Source organism: Periplaneta americana, chromosome 7 (genome assembly GCF_040183065.1).
Source record: "Periplaneta americana isolate PAMFEO1 chromosome 7, P.americana_PAMFEO1_priV1, whole genome shotgun sequence".
NCBI lineage: Eukaryota > Metazoa > Arthropoda > Insecta > Blattodea > Blattidae > Periplaneta > Periplaneta americana.
The window spans coordinates 69,672,661-69,687,915 of NC_091123.1; positions in this window are offsets into that span (position 1 = coordinate 69,672,661).

A 15,255-nucleotide genomic window follows, 5' to 3' on the forward strand; every position below is an offset into this window, starting at 1 on the left:
TATGAACATAAGATACACAAAAGTTTCCCCTTTTCAGCCATAAAATTGTCTGTAGGAAACTCGCGAACCCTTTGTATCGCAGTTACAGATGTTTTCGGCATGCTGGTATGAAATAGATGTAAACGCTTCTGATTCAGAGTGTGAACTGGACATAACACCGTTAAATTTGTACTCTGTAATGTTATTTTAATTGTTTAGAAACGATATAATCTGAGAGAAAATGCAAGTTAAGAATGATATTGTAGAGGATATTTTCACAAAACAACTAATATGGTATGGGCATATGATGCGAATGAATACGGAAAGATTACCAAGGTTGGCATATGATTGGACGCCATAAAGAAGAAGAAAAAGAGGAAGACCTATGACAACATGGAAAAAGGGCATTCTGGAAGCTATGAAAAGAAGACAATTGGGAGAAGACCTATGGAGAGATAAAGGGGAGTGGTATCTTGCAGTGCGATACATTTATCAGTGACTGTAAATTAATATTTGGCTGTCAGAAAATGTCAAAAGACATTGTAAACTGACTAATATATAATGTCCTGTTCCTCACAGAACTACAAATGTAACTGTAGTTAAGAATTTAAAATATAACTTACATTCTTAAGTTTGAAAATTCCATTGTTGAAAAACTAGCATCTCATTGTTAATGTGAGTATTTTTAATATTAATTGTTGGTCACAATTGTTATAAATAGTGCATTGAAGTAGGCAGTTCATTTTCCAAGAATTATGCTCTATTTTAAAGATTATGCTTTTATGTTTTCTTTTGTAAAATTATGCTTTATTGTGCTTCTAACATTTGTTTCATCGAGACAGTTTGATAATCAAAATAATTTTTGGGGTAGCAAGGATATGTCTAAAGTGCTGTTATGCTTTTTTTTGCTTTTGGGTTGTACTAGTCATGAGTAAGGGCCATATTTTTCGTCATTCACCGCTTAATGACATCACTAAAAGAGCATTAACATCCTTAGGGGTTCCATCCATCTTAGAACCTTCCGGGATCAGCCGTTCAGACGGCAAAAGATCCGATGGTCTGACTCTAGTCCCGTGGCATGTACTTAAATTCTTAATTTGGGATTCCACATGTGTGGATACACTGGCCCCTTCTCATCTGTCTTCAACTTCTAAGACACCAAGATCTGCAGCAGAAAGTGCCTCTCTCAGTAAACATCATAAATATAAACATCTTATAGATAATTATATCTTACCCCTTTTGCGGTTGAAACGTTTGGATAATGGTGTAGTGAAGCCAAGCCACCATAGATAGAAGTTTAGTGCTGCTTTCTGGGGATCCTCGAAGCAGTCAATATCTACGACAGCGTATTAGTATCGACATTCAGGCGGTAATGCAAGTATTCATGTATCCTTCCCTGAGTCCTCTTATTTAGATGAAATTTTCTTTCTTTAATAATTTCAGATGTCATATACATCTCATCGATACGAGTGACTGATTAACAACAGAATGCCAATACTTGCATTCTTTTTAAAGTCTCTTCTGAACATTATCACTAATGGCTTAAGTTTAAATATTAAATATTTTAAACTTTTCATTGTCAATACGTGCATAATTTTTATGATTGAAACTGGTCATGTAATATCAAAAGATTCAAATAGTGTGGTCAACTTTAAAAGACTAATAGTTAATAAATTTTACAAATGTTTATCACATGTTAAAATGACTTAGAACCACACCTTATATAATTTTAAATTGGTTTTATACATGCTTTTAACTTAGTTAATAAAAAGCATATATATATATACATACATACATATTGGTTTTATACAGATTATATATATATATATATATATATATATATATATATATATATATATATATATATAGGGGAGAGTCGGGTAGTATCGGACATCGGGTAATATCGGACAGTGAGTTTCTTTCATCTACCACACGATGATAGTACCTGATTGACATGGTTACGTTTCTGTGATGTAGCATAGAGAAACGTAACCATGTCATTCAGGTACTACCATATGATGGTAGATGAAAGAAACGCACTGTCCGATACTACCAGACTCTCCCCTATATATATATATATATATATATATATATATATATATATATATAGATATATATATATATATATATATATATATATATATCTTCTTGTTTTTCACCTATACTCTATTAAATTAATTCTCATCATTTTAACCAACTATCTATCGCAACTTAATTATAATTCTTTACATATGCATATAGATTGAATTGAATTACCTTAGCTCATTAATTATAGTTTTTATCTCAATTTAAATAAACATGTACTAGTCGTTAAAACTTAAGTGAAGAATACTGCTGGAGAATCTTTTAAGTATATTGTAAATCTTCTTGGGTGCTATTCACAGACATTTCGCAGCACGCGCTACGAGCGTACTAAGCTAGCCCCGGCTATCCACTGGTTACTAGTACAGAATTCAAATCATATCCTATCGCTAACACTGGTTTATGAATACGAAAAACGCTGATAATCCACCGAAAGTCCGCGCTAAAAATGTCTATGAATACGGCCCCTTAATTTAAACATGTGTATAACTATTGTATTGACTAAGGCTAGTTGAGTGGAAGAGAAGGTCTTATGGCCTTAACTCTGCCAGCGAAAATAGAACATTCTATTCTAGTCATTCTATGCTCAATTTATCAATTTATGTCTCTCCACGCCCACACCTGTGGAGTAACGGTTAGCGCGGGTGGCCCGGGTTCGATTCCCGGTCGGGGTAAGTTACGTGGTTGAGGTTTTTTTCCGGGGTTTTACCTCAACCCATTACGAGCAAATGCTGGGTAACTTTCGGTGCTGGATCCCGGACTCATTTCACCGGCATTATCACCTTCGTCTCATTCAGACGCTAAATAACTTAAGATGTTGATAAAGCGTCGTAAAATAACCTACTAAAAAAGTCTCTCCACTTGAAGATCATTTTAAAAAAATCGAAAATATTAGTGGAATGTTAAATAACAGAAATAATAATATTGCTTCTGTATTAATTGATAAGTTGTGGATGGAAAATATGAAATAATTATTACTATATTTCTTTAATTAATCAATTTATATCAATACACCTTATTGTGTTTTATTATAGCTACTTTCACTCTGTATACAGCATTTATGTTCATGCTCATGATATTTAATATGTATTGTAAACTTGTTGAATCAGCAATTTAATGTTAAGTTGTATTTAGCAGCAAAGCTATTATGCTTATATAAATAAATACCACAATACATATTTCGATGGTTCAGAAAAGAAAGAATTCAGATATCTCATAAAAAATAAGAGGAATTGGGATTAAAAAGAAACTATCACACTCAAACTCGAGCATCCTACCTTTTGACCTGAGGTCTGGCGCGCTCTCCGTTACACCAGTCTTTCATGTCAATACTCCTATTCTAAATGTACAACGGAAACGAATAAGGGTGAAACAAGCAGTGCAATGACGTGATGTCTCATTATTTGCCGGCAGTTTTACAGATTCTGTGAAGGCTACATTTTGAATACGCTGTTGATTATTACTTAACAGTTGGGCTTCATTCATTCCCTACTAAGATCCGAAACCATCGCATACAATTCCTTACTTATATTTTATTTTAATACTGGAATATGAGTGTCAAATGTAAACAACTTTAACAACTGATAACTCTGATATTTTTCGTCGGAGATGCTGGAGTCCTTACAACAAATTGCTTATCTACAACCCCTTTATAACCAGATAAATTTCTTTGGTTGAATTCTGAAACACCCTGTATATGCGATGACGTCCATTCCGACAGGTGGACAGGGTGGCATTCCGCTTGGGTTAAATATCCTAGCGAATGTTCGGCCTCATCCCGCCATATACCATCTCGTTATCACCAATTCCATCGACGCTAAAATAACCTAGTAGTTGATACAGCGTCATTAAATAACCGATTAAAAGTATTTATTATTGTAATAAAAGTTTGATTTAAGGGATTACGTCATATACCTTCGAGGATAGCAACATGTTTTTTTTTATTTTTGTTATCTATAATTTCAACTGGTAATGGAAGTTACGGGAAAATAGTTGAACGGATTTTAATGTATGACCCGTCATTTTGAAGCTTGGCATCCAAGGATTTTCAGAAAAATAGTAACTTTCAGTGAAACGTTAGTGTTCCCACATAATTTTCCTATTTTCCAAAATCCATCTTTCGTCAGTTTTGAGAATTAATTGCATTTAAGAATAAAACAAAACACACACTACAATAAACAATATCACACGAAGCCCGTGACCTGCAGGATTGCCGACATATTTAGGGCTCAAATTCAATTGGTTATTAAAAACTTCAAGACTTACTAAAAATAATTTACAGGTTTGATTCTGTGGTGTGTAATTTTCTGAGTACAGCTGTGTATTGGATATTAAAAACTACAAAACTTGAGGTGGTTTGATGACATTTTTACCATTAGAAATGAAATATTATTATAGTTAATGCCATGATGCGACTATTTTTCATTAATTATTATACATATTATTAATGCTATATTGATGATATGAAAGTGAAACGTTTTGGGGTTATATAAGTAGATGTAGAGAATAACTTAAATTAGATTTTTATTTCTATATTTTACTGAGTGGCGGCTATATCTATATGTTACTGAAAGCTATAAAACTTACGTAAGGTAATAATATTATTAAAAATCAAATATTTTTATAGTTATTAATCAAGTGGGCTTGGGTCTTTTTCATATATTTAATGGCGGTGTGGTGTAGATATTTATATGCGTGATTCTCTTCAGTATTGGCTCGAGAGAGAATATCTTTCATTATTATGGAAGAAAATAACTTTCAGAATGTCTGGTATTCTTCATTGAAAATAAATCTGAAAAATGTTTATTTGAACGTCTAATGAACTTAGTTGGCAGCATTTGCTGCACAAGCCACTAGTATATATAATTTCAAATAATAATGGAAGTTACGGGAAAACGGTTGAACGGATTTTAATGAATGACCCGTCATTTTGAATCCTGGCATTCAAGGATTTGCAGAAAAATAGTAACTCTGTGAAGCATTAGTTTTCCTACATAATTTTTCTTTTTTCCAAAATCCGTCTTTCGTCAGTTTTGAGAATTAATTGCATTTAAGAATAAAGCAAAACACACACTACAATAAACAATATCACACGAAGCCCGTGACCTGCAGGATTGCCGACATACCTGTATTTAGGGCTCAAATTCAATTGGTTATTAAAAACTTCAAGACTTGTTAAAATAATTTACAGGTCTGATTCTGTGGTGTGTAATTTTCTGAGTACAGTTGTGTATTGGATATTAAAAACTACAAAACTTGATGTAGTTTGATGACATTATTACCATTAGAAATGAAATATTATTATAGTTAATGCCATGATGTGACTATTTTTCATTAATTATACATATTATTAATGCTATATTGTTGATATGAAAGTGAAATGTTTTGAGGTTATATAAGTAGGCCTAGATGTGGAAAATATCTTAAATTAGATCTTCATTTCTATAATTTACTGAGTATATATAGTATATGTTACTGAAAACTACAAAACTTACATAAGATAATATTGTTATTAAAAATCAAATATTTTTATAATAAAATTATTAATCAAGTGGGGTTGGGTATTTTTCATATATTTATGGCGATGTGGTGTAGATATTTATATGCGTGATTCTCTTCAGTATTGGCTCGAGAGAGCGCAAAAATTACAGTTCCTAAGGAAAGACCAAAAGGTATTAGTTACTGATAAAATAAGAGGCCTACAAGATTTTGTAGTCTTCCGATCATTTCAGCAAGATCTCTTAGCAGAATAAAACGATTTTACCCTCTACATTTCAAGGTAGTTCACGAAATATGCAGCAGCTATACCAAGATGTTATGTCTATTGTTCGAAAGCATAGCAAACCTGACATTTTTTTTAACTTCCACCTACAATCCACAATGACCTGAAATAGCCATTGCTTTACTCCCACATGAAAAACCCAATGATCGTCCTGACATTGTTACTTGCGTTTTCGCGTTGAAACTCAAACACTGAAGGTGTATAGGTTCAAGAAAAAGTATATGGCATAAAAAACCATTCAGATGGAGTATGTTTCATTACTATGGAAACAAATAACTTTCAAAATGTGTTGTATTCGTCATTGAAAATAAATCTGAAAAATGTTTATTTGAACGTCTAATGAACTTAGTTTGCAGCATTTGCTGCATAAGCCACTAGTAGGCCTATTAATTTAATACGAACTCTTAATTTTATATCTGTGAACGAAATTCTAAGATATCTATAAAATTGACCAAGCTATGCATTAAGACGTCCTACACAAACAATACCAACCAGTAACAGTACGTATCGTTCATTTTAAGCTTTTCGGTTTACACCATTTTTTTCTTTTCTTGGTTGTAATTTTAACTGTGAATAATGTATATTTTGTTTCTTTTCTCTACCATTTTTGGCCCATGCGACCTTTCACCATTCATCATACTGTCATTCCCCCCCATGTGTACTAAAAATAATGCATATAAAATTGAAAATGTTTTATTTTATATATTAATGCATATACATTTATCTTATTAATTTGTATTGTATACTTCTCATTCTTTCCTAAAACTCTCAAAATTCCCTCCTGATTTGGAACTACAGCTCTATGGTTCGTACCAGGAATCTGTAGAGTTACTTCGCGCATATGGGGGTGGAGTCTATCTGTGCCGGAGTGTATTGCGGGCAGCATCAGCTCGAGGTCGCTAAGGGGTAAGATGCTCGTGGTAGTGAGTTCAGATAGAAATGATCCCCTTCCTGCAAGCGATTGGTAGCTTCGTTCAACCAATGCCTTCCCCATAGCGTCATTGACCCTAGCCCTTCCACATACATAGGCCTACTACTTGCGCAGAGGTCTTATTTCGTCTTCCTACTCTACAGATTCCTGGGACGGACCATAGATTATATGAGTATGCCGCGGGAATTTAAAGTACACCTTTATGGTATCAATGAATGAATGAATGAATGAATGAATCAATCAATCAATCATTGTTGTAAGTATCTAAATATACGCGCATCGTCAGAAGAGAGAAAATATAAGATAGGCCCTACTAAAATACAATATCCAAAGGACTATCATAAAACTCTTTCAAACTATAAAAAAGATTAGCAACTAAAATTTTCGAATATCAGTCCTAAATCTGATTAAACTAACATAATGAGCCTCAATAGGCAGTTTATTAAACATATCCAAAGTAAGTGTGTTAAAATATCTCTTTGATGTAGTTTTCGTTTTAGTGGGTTATTTTACGACGCTGTATCAACATCTTAGGTTATTTAGCGTCTGAAGGTGATAATTTCCTTGAAATGAGTCCGGGGTCCAGCACCGATAGTTACCCAGCATTTTCTCATATTAGGCTGAGGGAAAACCTCGGAAAAATCTCAACCAGGTAACTTGTCTCAACCGGGATTCGAACCTGGGCCACTTGGTTTTGCAGACAGACCCGTAAACCGTTACTGCACAGATTTATTTATTTATTTATCTATCTATTTATGTCCATAACAGGGCAAAGCCCAATCACAATAGACAGTACAGATAAAAAAACATAGAATTGCATACAACACGAAAAAAAGAGGTAAAACAGATACAAGTGTAATTACAAATTAAAAATGGAAAAGAGAAAAAAAACAAATAGATATCACCTAAATAAAACACAGAGATACAGATATAAATGAAAAACACCAAATAAAAACAAATCAACAAGAGCCAAGTAGGCCTACAGACATCACAGCCAAAAATGCAAAATGTAGGCGTAGCTATAATTGGCAAATTGCAGAGCAAATACAACACCATGTTAATAAACTCAATATACAGCACTACACAGCAGGCCCAATAGGCTCAATTAATTTATTAAAAAAACTCACCAACACAGACATGTGTTTCAAGTAATGCTTTACATAACTTTTTCTTGTACATATTGTACGATAACGAAAAATCTAAATCCTGTTTATTTGATAGATGATTGTAAGTTCGAAGCATTAATAAAAGTGGAGACTTTTATGAGATGGTGTTTTTGTTGTCTGTAAATAAAAGAGAGATCGCTTTCTCAAATTTGATTTACCAATATTGAAACTAATTGGCTGTAGAAGATCAAGGTTGTCTATTAAGCCATTTATGGTTTTGAACAAATGCAGTTGTTGTGCTCTTATCCTGCGACTACTGAGAGATGGTACATTAAATTCAACCAGCATGGATTCATAAGATTGGAATATGATGTGGACTACTTTAATGTAGTCAAACGTAACTTGGGCACAGCCAACTGATAATTAGAACGTGTACCGTATTGATGAATGTCTGCTTTTATTAGAGTATAGACCTAAATTATTCTTAACTTATAATAGACTAGTAAAAATAAACAAGTTAATAACTGTAAGTATCCCTTAATGTATATTTGGGGCTAAGAGGGATGAAGTTACAGGAGAATGGAGAAAGTTACACAACGCAGAACTGCACGCATTGTATTCTTCGCCTGACATAATTAGGAACATTAAATCCAGACGTTTGCGATGGGCAGGGCATGTAGCACGTATGGGCGAATCCAGAAATGCATATAGAGTGTTAGTTGGGAGACCGGAGGGAAAAAGACCTTTGGGGAGGCCGAGACGTAGATGGGAGGATAATGTTAAAATGGATTTGAGGGAGGTGGGATATGATGATAGAAACTGGATTAATCTTGCACAGGATAGGGACCGATGGCGGGCTTATGAGAGGGCGGCAATGAACCTTCGGGTTCCTTAAAAGCCATTTGTAAGTAAGTGACTAAGTAAGTATCCCTTAATGTATCCATTCTCCTCCCGACGGGAGAGGGAGCTTACACCTCAGACCGTTGAGGAGACGGGAGAGGGGGTTTACACCTCAGACCGTTTGAGGGGGAATGTGGGGAGGCTGTTGGGGTGGAATAGTACACGGATTTGGAAAGATGGCGGGACTGGTCGTTAGGGTGTTAGCGGTTAGGTCGGTTCGGCGTAGGTGGGGTCGGTGGGCTTGCAACTCATCCCAGGGGCACACAATAGACCTCAGGTCACGGTGCACACGGATGTTTCCCTCCCGGCCTCATAGAGAAAAAAATTCCTTAGGGTGCTATGCATAGACATTTCACTAGTCCTCGCTACGAGCGTGCTAAACTAGCCCCGGCTATCGACTGGTTACTTGTACAGGATCCATATCATATCACTAACACTGGTTTATGAATACGAAAACGTTAGTTCGCTGATCATCCACCGGAAGCCCGCGCTAAGAATGTCTATGAATATGACCCCTAATGTATAAACAATGGCTTACAATATGCGTTAGGTATCGAACTGATTAAAACACGAATAATTTTTTTCTGTAAAATAGAAACTTTAGTGTGTCACATGATTAAAAGGTTAAAAAAACGCTGATATAGAGCGATAAAATTTATAAAACATATACCTTTTTATGGGTGGAAGATGTATGTAATCCCGCAAAACATTTTTTTGAACTAATCACTTGTTTTTCCATTACATATAATAGTCATAAAAATGTACTGTGAAAACTGTTTTGAAGTATTAATGTCTATGTTCTGGTTTCATATAAAAATACTGAGCTTGCAGTACTAAAAGTTTGAGGAGAGGGTCTAAGCTCGCGCGAGGAAACAAGGCTCTGTAGATGAGGTGGGGCACTTTAATGCCGTCGAGTACGGTGCAAGTTTAATGCCTTATTACGCCGCTTCCACATTCATTGGAGCATCTCGCGAGGGGTCCATAAAGCAAAGCAGTCTTGTTCGTACCTGTCACAGGGAAGGAAACAACAATATGAAGTTGACGAGGGCAAGCAGTACGAGAAAATAACATGAGAATGACATCATAAATTCGTTGGAATAAGCTCAGGAAAATAAAAAAAAGTTACAAAATAAAATACATGATTAACTACATTAGGTGTAATATGCTATATTACTTACTCTCTAGTAGGATATAGTGAAATGATAGAAAATAAAATTTTAGAACAAGTTAAAGAATTCTGCTATTTAGGTTGTAAAACATCATATAGGGTTTATATGTCCAGCTACCTGACAATAAACTGAACAGATAAAGAAAATAGCTGGTATAATGAAAGTAACCTTATAATGAAAAAAAAAAGTAAAAAGAAAAAAAATACAACAGTAAAATTCTATAAGATAATGGCAGTACTGACACTGATGTTTAGTCCAGAGATTTTTATTTTATTTTATTGGGTTATTTTACGACGCTGTATCAACATCTAGGTTATTTAGCGTCTGAATGAAATGAAGGTGATAATGCCGGTGAAATGAGTCCGAGGTCCAGCGCCGAAAGTTACCCAGCATTTGCCCGTATTGGGTTGAGGGAAAACCCAGGAAAAAACCTCAACCAGGTAACTTGCCCCGACCGGGATTGGAACCCAGACACTCTGACCGTTACTCCACAGGTGTGGGCTAGTTCAGAGATATGGGCTCTAACAGCATGAGAAAAGGTCATATTACACGGGAGGAATTACAACTAAAAAACTCTCAATAATTTAATAGCGTACAAGAATAAATCGAAACAGTGAGGTAGAACGAATGAAATTACGTAGGATGCCATGTAAACTGCTTCATTACAAACCAGATGAACGCCCAAGAAAACGCTGTCAGACAAATATTAAATCACTTTGAAATAGGAACAGGTCCGCGTAGTAAATGATGATGATGATGACAATGATGATATAAAGAGTTTTCTACAAATTGATGGTGGAATGTTTTAATATGAAATAAAAGAATGATAAATAGATTTACATTTACATTCTCTATCAGCCTGTTATCGCATTCAATCGGCGTGATACCTCGAGAAGCACAAAGAAGTGTGTGTATAGTATTTGTGGACCTAGAAAAGGCATATGACAGAGTGGATTGGAATAAACTGATGGGGATGCAGAAGAAAATTGGTATGGATTGGAAAAAGAGAAAGCTGTTCTGTAACCTTTATTTGAAACAACGAGTCAAAGTCAGGATAGGAGAAAAAATATCTGAAGGAAGTGAAACAGGGAGAGGAGTACGGCAAGGATGCCTTTTTATCACCTATCCGGTTCAACATCTACTTGGAGAATTTAGTGAAGAACTGTTTTCAGAACATCGGAGGGATGATAGTAGGAGGAAGAAAAATAAAGTGCTGCTGATATGGGGTTAGTAGCAGAAGAGAAAACGACACTAAGGGATATGCTACTGGAGCTAAATGACAACTGCGAGCTATATGGGATGAAGATAAATGCAAACAAGACGGGAGAAAAATAAGGAAGGTAAAGGTGTGAATTCTAAATGAGGCAGTAGAGCAAGTGGACAGCTTCAAATGCTTGGGGTGTACTATAAGCAGTAATACAGTATGAGCTGCTGCTAGGAAGTCAAAAAGAGGATAGCAATGACAAAGGAAGCTTTTAATAGAAAAAGAAGCTTCTTCTGCGGACCTCTGAAAAAAGAACCGAGAAAAAGACTGCTGAAATGCTTTGTGTGGAGTGTGGCATTGTATGGGGCAGAAACATGGACATTACGACGAAGCGAATAGAAACATTTGAAATTAGGGTATGAAGAAGAATAGAGCTTGTGAAGTGGACAGACAGAATAAGAAATGAAGCTGTCTTGGAAAGGGCAGTTGAAGTAAGAATGTTGCTGAAACTGATCAGAAAGAGAAAAAAAATTGGTTGGGTCACTAGCTGAGAAGAAACTGCCTACTGAAGGATGCACTGGAAGGAATGGTGAACGGAAGAAGAGTTCGAGGCAGAAGAAGACATCAGATAATAGACATTAAGATGTATGGATCGTATGAGACAAAGAGGAAGGCAGAAAACAGGAAAGATTGGAGAAAGCTGGGTTTGCAGTGAAAGACCTTGAGTGAATGAATGAATGGCGTTATTAGCAGAAAAGGAGACGATGCTAAGGAACTTGCTTCTCAAGCTAAATGACAGCTGTGAGCAGTATGGAATGAAGGTAAATGCAAACAAGACGAAGACTATGGTCATCGGAAAAAATAAGGAAGGTAAATGTGAGAATTCTAAATGAGGCAGTAGAGCAAATGGACAGCTTCAGATACTTGGGATGTACTATAATTTTTTTGAACGTTTCCTGCACTTCATATGAGTCAATTCTCACTAATTTTGGGTTGAGAAAAACGAATATGACAATGAAAAATTTTTCTTAACTCTAGTTTCTGTGATACACAATAGGTGGAAGTATTTCAGTTTAACGGATTAAGAGAAAACGATACATTTTAATTACATATGCCAACAACATTGAAAGTGCATTTAATTTTTTTTAAATGGCAGTTACATTCTAAGAGTTCTAAATTTATGGAAGAATACCTGACAGATGGTTGGGTCTGAAGAGAATCATGTGTGGCTTCATGAGATTGTCGTCTTTTAGCTTGCCTCTTGTGAGTTCCGGAGCAACCCTACGCAAAGACCAGCAGTAATCCGCAAGCATTGTTTCATTCCAACGGCCAGGTGGGAGTGGAGAAAATGGATTTTAAGGGACATGTTGCATCCGAGTGGATGGTATTTTTGCAGGAGCATTGTCACCAACTGAGTGTAGTTATCATCTCTTTTGTTGCCTAAAAATCCATGAATAACTCCCTTCAAAGCTTCCCAAGCTTCCTTTTCTTTCCCCTCCAAAACTTGGTCAAATGCAGGATCTTTTACAAGTTCTCGAATTTGTGGCCCGACAAAAATACCTTCCTTGACTTTGGCATCACTTAATTTAGGAAATTTCTCTCTTACGTACTTAAAGGCCTGTCCTTCCTGGTTCATACCTGTGACAAAATTTTTTTTATCAAACCCAGCTTAATATGCAGGGGTGGAAGAAGAACATCTTTTGGGTCCACGAGAGGCTCGGCAACGACATTTTTCTCGCTAGGGTTAAGATTTCTTGCAGGCCAGTCTGCTTGAATATAATGTGATTTCCTATCCCTGCTGTCCCACATACATAAAAAGCAGCAATATTTTGTCTACCCCAGTTGCATTTCTAAGAGTGCAGCAATGACTTTTAGATCACCACATATTTTCCACTTGTGTTCATGATATTTGATTGAGTCGGAGAGGGCTGTCATATTTGCATAAGTCTCCTCCATGTGAACTCTATGACCAACAGGAATAGAAGGAAGACGGTTGCCATTGTGAAGTAATACAGCTTTCAAATTAAGCTTGGAGGAGTCTATGAATAGCCTCCATTCAGTTGGATCATGATTCAAATTCAAACATTTCATCAAGCCATTAATGTCGCAGCAAACAAGATTATTTTTCTTCTCAAAAAAGGGAAGCAGATCCCTGTGACGTTGTCTGTACTGTGAGACCCTGACATCAAGTTCGAGAAGATTTCATTGCTGTAGTCTAGACCCTAGAATTTCTACCTACTCCTTTGACAGATCAAGGTCTCTAATGAGATCACTCAATTCCGCTTGACTCAGTCTGTGCTGTTTATCATCTTTTTTCCTCAAAATCAAGGTCATGGGATGTGGAAGCCTTGTTGGGTTCTTCTTCTTGTTCCACACTGTCTTTATTTTCTACTTCAAACACACAATTTTCGTGGCATTTTTACAAATTTTACACTTTAAAAACACTTCCGAACCAGAAATTCTGCATTAATTACAGCAGAAACAATATGAAATTCACAGTCACAGCAACAATATCTATGTTTGTAACTTACAAACAGCTGAAGAACATTTGTGTTTTGTTATTTGACAGGTGTGCCAACTCCCAAAACAAAATTTCCCCCAAATTTCCCACAAACTGAAAATGTTGACTCTAAAAAATGAAATGTCACTTTATCTCCAAAGCAAGAGCTAATCTGTCATTTTTATCGTGATTTTTTAATTCAGCAGGTGGAAATACATAAGAATTAGCTATTTTTGAGCCCGAAACATTTTCATTGTTGGGCAGTGTAATTAGTAACATGAGCTGCTGCCAGGTAGTCGAAAGGCAAAGGAAGCTTTTAATAGAAAAAAGAGTATCTTCTGAGGACCTCTGGAAAAAGAATTAAGGAAGAGACTAGTAAGTGCTTTGTGTGGAGTGTGGTATTGTATGGAGCAGAAACATGAATATTACGACGAAGTGAAGAGAAGTGAATAGAAGCATTTGAAATATGGATATGGATATATCTAACGCGGCCTGAGTGTCACATAGTTTCCAATCGAGAGTCCTTGAAAGGAAGCGTTATTCATGCACTATTTAGTTAACTTTCTTCCAATTACTTCCATCATAGTTATAATCACAGTGTCTGGAGTAACAGGGTGAAGTTTCAAAAGGACTTCAAGATAATGGAGCCTATCAAAGACCGAAGACTAGGCTAGAAGTGCGGAAGAAGTTTTTCTCTCGGCTGGCGCTAGTGCACAGAGCAGCAATGATCAAAGGCTCAGAGATGACAGACCCGTCAATTACCTTACCGTACAAAGAGCCGTGATCTCCCTAGAGGAAAGTTAACTTCTCGAAACATCCAATACAGCACACAATAAATCATTAAAATAAGTATGCACTAACTCCTGAAAACTAAAATTAAATAATGTAACTTTAATGGTTAAGTAGGCCTAATTAAATAAAGAAGATTGATAAATGGGCAACTTACTAATGTTATATATTTAAGCACGTGGGCTTACAGCTGTTTCGGTATATACACCATCGTCAGAGCCTACTGGATCATAGGGTCATCTTGATATCGCTGCCTGTTGTAAGGCTGTGTTTGTGAGTTGTAATGTGGAGTCAAATAGAGAGTGTGTTCTGAAATTGATATGTGTGTTGAGAATTTGATTTGAGTGTGTTTTAGTGTGTCTGTATATTACATATTGTTCTAGTGTATTGAGTTTCTGGTTTTTGGGTTGGATGTGTAGGATTTCCATGTCTGTATTTATGTTATTGTTATGTAGCATTAGTTATGTGTTCGGCATATCTAGATGTATTGTGTCCTCTGGTTACTGCTTTAATGTGTTCTTTGTATCGAGTTTGGAATGATCTGCCTGTCTGTCCAATGTAGAACTTGTCGCAACTATTACATGTGAGTTTGTATACGCCTGTGCGGTTGTATTTATTTGTTTGTGTTGTTTGTGTGTTGAGGTGTCTTTGTAGTGTGTTTTCTGTTCTGTATGCTATGTTGTATTTCTGCTTTCTGAATGAGGATGGATCTTATGTGTGTTTTTGTCTTCGTACATTAGTGTGATGTATTTCTTGTGTTCTTGTGTTTGTGTTGTATTTCATGTGTTTTTGTGTTTGTTGAGTTTTTATTTTG